The sequence below is a fragment of the Poromitra crassiceps genome (genome assembly GCF_964638095.1).
Source record: "Poromitra crassiceps genome assembly, chromosome: 11".
Lineage (NCBI taxonomy): Eukaryota > Metazoa > Chordata > Actinopteri > Beryciformes > Melamphaidae > Poromitra > Poromitra crassiceps.
Window position 1 is genome coordinate 778,648 of NC_139643.1, and position 5,296 is coordinate 783,943.

The following is a 5,296-nucleotide window of genomic DNA, read 5'->3' on the forward strand; positions in this document are numbered from 1 at the left end:
AAGTGTCTCGACTGCAGAGAGGAACTGATGTGTGGGAGTGTTACTGGGGGGAACACTAGGCTTGTGGGAACGTTTCCGGGGGGAGAGCATGCATGGAGTCAGTCTCCGGTTACCGCCTAAGGAGAAGCAGCTAGCTAGCTATGGCGTAGCAACCGCCTAGAGTTGTGATATGACTATCTGTGAATAAAGAACCCTGTACCAGCAAGAAGCCTCCGACTCTTAAATACCAGGAACGCTACAATACATATTGATTGTGCTTGAAATAGAGAGAGGGAAGGGGAGGTGCGTGTGTGTGTGTGTGTGTGTGTGTGTGTGTGTGCAGAGGTGTAGTGCTATCTTGAGAAGTGAGGGAACGCACCTATTTGCGGAACACCCCCCTCCCCCAGCACACGCACAGGTCCCCCCGCACGCACACACACTACACTGACACACACACATAATTTATTGTGTCCTCTAGACACTGCAGAAGTAGCCCATGACAGAGTCAGTTATCACAAACAGCTAAGCTAAACAAGTCTCAAGCATCACACAAGTTGCACAAGGCTGCATAATTGATCATTTGGCACGGCGGCTGGCATTTTTAGCAAGTAACTTACCATTTTGTGGCGAATTCTGGCGATGCAAATTGCAATCTGGTGATTAACGCTAACTTTTGATTAGAAGTTGATTGATTGTATCAAATAGAAATCTCGAATTGTGCTTATTGGCATCAATTAGACCAGAAAAGTATTCTGTTCTCGCATTCTTAATGGTGCAATTGAGATTAAATAAAAGTTTTTTCATTTGGAGGTGATGAACGTGAAGTTTAGTCTTTTTCCAAATGCGCTCCGCTCGTCTACAGTTCCTTTTCAAATTACGTATCGTGTCATTCATCCATGGGGAGGGATTCATGGCACGTACCGACCTGGTAGTAAGAGGGGCAATTGCATCAAGAGTTTGTGCACAAATGTCATTAAAACAGCTGACCAGGTCGTTTAAATCTGAGCGGAGGAGGAGACTGTTATGATGTTCAGTAAAAACAGAAGAAAATTTAGCAGCAGATTGATTATTAAAAATGCGAGAGCGTCTGGTACGTCTATTCAAAGGGGTAACATAGAAACAGGATTCAAAGAGAACAATGTTATGGTCAGAGATAAAATCCTCAACAAAGAGGCTAGTTACAGGCAAACCGAGGGTAAAAACGAGGTCAAGCGTGTGGCCTCGGTCATGTGTAGGCACTGATACATGTTGTGTAAGGTTAAAAGAATCACAGATATTTAAAAATTCCAGGGCGAAGGAATTGGAGAGATCATCAACATGGATATTAAAATCTCCAGCCATAATGATCCTGTCATATTTAACTCATTAAGTGCCATAGACGACCTAACTCGTCTTACATAATCCAGCGCTTAAGTGCCAAGGACGGACTAACTCGTCTTACATAAACATTTTTTTTTTTTGACGGTGGGACATCAATCAACCCCTTTTACATCTTCGAGATAACTATTTGGAGCAAGAGCATGTGTGTAATCTATTTTACCGACCACTAAGTGGCGACAGAGACCGAGAGAAGTCACAGCCACGGGACCCAAAAGCCACAAAAGCAGCCGCCTCCCGCGGAAATGGCTTGGCGATTTTACAGTCAGAAGCCCGGACACACACACACAGAACGGACAGAGATCCCTTCCCCCCAGAGCCGCGCAGCAACGCGCGAACACACACACACACACACACACACACACACACACACACACACACACACACACACACACACACACACACACACACCGCGGGAGCAAGCCATTCAAAGAAATGGCGACGCGATTTTACAGTAATCCATTTCAGACTCGTCTTGCCCGACAGGCAGACAGGCAGGCAGGCAGCAGCAACGCGCTTCTGACACGCCCGCTGTTAGAGCCAGGAGGAAGGAGGAGAAGACACACGGAGGGAGGAGTTTGAATGAGAGGGGTGTTTCCTGTTGTTATGGAGGAAATTACTGTTCAAAACTATTGTTTAGAATGTCTGACGGTCTTACTGATGCCAAAAATGAATGGTTAAAGTGACTGTTTCACAAAAAGCCATTTATCTCTGAATAAATTTCCAGACGCTGAAACCATGCTGTACTCAACGGCTAATATCTACATAACTACTAACTCTGCAAACTAACTCTTTTAGACAGAGAAAGCACACATTCTATTAGTTATTTTTAGATGATTGGTGTTCATGAATTCTTAACAGAAAAGAATCCTCGGCTCTTCTAAAATGAGCCAGAATCGTCAAAAACACCCCTGGCACAACTTACCTACAGGAATGAAAACATGGCTGGCATTCAATGTGTTAAGAAGGACAGACGATATAAAATCTGAAAAGTCAGCTAGAAAGTTACAGCTAGATTTAGGAGGGCGATAGAGCACAATACAACATATGGGGTTGCCAGAGTTAATTGTACACATTGACACTTCAAAATCAAAATCTTTCCCTACAGTGACAGGGCTGCAGTTAAGGTGGTTTTTAAAAATTATAGCAAGACCACCTCCTCTGCCAGTGAGCCTAGGAGAGTTTAAAAAGCTGTAACTAGGTGGGCACAGTTCAATAAGAGGGCAGTTCTCACCAGGCCTGATCCATGTCTCTGTTAAAAATAATAAGTCTAAATTTTGGGAGACTATAAAATCATTTAAGACAAATGTCTTATTTGACAGGGATCTTACATTTAACAGAGCTAGTTTAACCGGGGTGGAGGGCACTGAATGCTGAACTGTGTTACAGGGGATATTGACTAGGTTTTTAGAGTTTACTGACTTTCTTCTAGAAAAGATCATTACAGAGCTACGGGAGGAAATGATAGTATGAATACGGGAGATATTACCACTTGAAGGTCTGAACTGGGTGCCTATGGGAGCAGTACAGGACAGAGGAGGCATAGTGCCAGCATTGACTGGGACACAGGGCTATGAGAAGTAGAGCCAGAATGCTGAGAGAGAACGGAGAGAGGCCAGCAGGGGGCGTCAGGATCAAGGCCAGCATCTGTACCCAGGCTAAAGGTGGGAGGTGTATATTTCTGGACTGGGTCATGCTGGTTTTATATCATAAACTAAAAGCAAAGTAACGTATGATATTTTCAGTATGTGTGGCGGGGGGGGGGGGTGATGTGCTTCTTCTGGAGAGGTGTGTGTGTGTGTATGTGTGTGGGTGTGTGTGTCTCTCTCCGTCTCTCTCTCTCTCACTCTCTCTCTCCCTCTCTCTCTCTCTCCCTCTTTCTCTCTCTCCCTCTCTCTCCCTCCCTCTAATTCAATTCAAAGAGGTGTTATTGGATGTATCACATGATCATAGTGAGTATAAAGCACATTGCACAGGGTTGTACAAAGTAGCCTCTCATTATTTAACATAAAACAATGTTACTGTAACATGAGAGTACAAAAATACAACCATGTCAGCAACATTTTCTAGTGTGTGTGTGTGTGTGTGTGTGTGTGTGTGTGTGTGTGTGTGTGTGTGTGTGTGTGTGTGTGTGTGTGTGTATGTGTGTGTGTGTGTGTGTGTGTGTGTGTGTGTGTGTGTGTGTGTGTGTGTGTGTGTGTGTGTGGTGTTGCTCTGGAATACTTTGGTGACCCCCCCTCCCTCCCCCTCTCTCTCTCTCTCTCTCTCTCTCTCCTCTCTCTCTCCAGAGTCTGTGAGGCTGGTGAATGGTACTAGTCTGTGCTCAGGCAGACTGGAGGTGAAGTCTAACCAGTCATGGTCCTCAGTGTGTGAAGCTGACTTTGACCAGCAGGATGCAGAGGTGGTCTGTAGGGAGCTTGACTGTGGGGCTCCTTCAGTCCTCCAGGGGGCGCTCTATGGAGACAGGGAGACTCCAATGTGGAACAAAGAGTTCCAGTGTGAAGGCAGTGAGTCTGTTCTCCTGGACTGTGGAAGCTCAGGCTCAGCTAGAAACACCTGCTCACCTGGCAAAGCTGTTGGACTCACCTGCTCAGGTAGGAGAGGAGCTGTGTGTGTGTGTGTGTGTGTGTGTGTGTGTGTGTGTGTGTGTGTGTGTGTGTGTGTGTGTGTGTGTGTGTGTGTGTGTAGGTGTGTAGGTGTGTGTGTAGGTGTGTGTGTGTGTGTGTGTGTGTGTGTGTGTGTGTGTGTGTGTGTGTGTGTGTGTGTAGGTGTACGTGTGTGTGTGTGTGTGTTTGTTTGTGTGTGTGTGTGTGTGTGTGTGTGTGTGTGTGTGTGCGTGTGTGTGTGTGTGTGTGTGTGTGTGTGTAGGTGTACATGTAGGTGTGTCTGTGTGTGTGTGTGTGTGTGTGTGTGTGTGCGCGCGCGTGTGTGTGTGTGTGTGTGTGTGTGTGTGTGTGCTTTCTCAGTAAGAACAATGTTGATGGTTGAATGAGCTTATTGTGAGACATGTAGAAAGTGTGTTGGTGGTTTGAGTGAGTTTTGGAGGTGAGATGATGAAGATGCATGTTGGTAATGCAGACTAAAAAGTGGCTTCAGTTTTTACCGATAAAAACACTCTAATGGAGTTTATTTCTTCCAACTCTGTTTTCATACCTCCGCCGGCGATAGCCAGGCCGGAGTAGCCTGGGTTTACCCAGGAGGCATTATGGATCTGGGTTGTCCGTCCGATCGTCCGTACGATGTTTGTTAACGCGATATCTGAGGAACGCCTTGATGGAATTTCATCAAATTTCCCTCAAACATCGACTTAGACTCAAGGATGATCTGATTAGATTTTGGTGGTCAAAGGTCAAGGTCACTGTGACCTCTCGAACGCCATTTTCAAGCTTGTTAAGGCAATATCTCAGGAATGCCTTGACGGAATTTAATCAAACTTGTCTCAAACATCGACTTGGACTCAAGGATGAACTGATTAGATTTTGGTGATCAAAGGTCAAGGTCACTGTGACCTCTCAAACGTCATTTTCCAGCTTCTTAACGCGATATCTCACGAATGTCTTGATGGAATTTCTTCAAATTTGCCTCAAGCGTCCACTTGGACTCAAGGATGAACTGATTACATTTTGGTGGTCAAAGTTCAAGGTCACTGTGACCTGACACACCCAATTTCCAAGCTCTGTAACGCAACATCACAGGAGTGCCTTGACGGAATTTCTTCCAATTTGCCTCAAATGGCGATTTGGACTCAAGAATGAACTAATGGTGGAGGCATAAGTCCGCGTTGTACCACCATGCTGACCACATGCATGCACTGTTTTTATATCTGAATGTTTTTTCAACAAAGATAAAAGAGCCATATTTTTAATTATTATTTTTACTGAACTGAAAACTGATCTGATCTGTGACTCAATAGCGTGATACAATCTGAACTCTGAGTTTT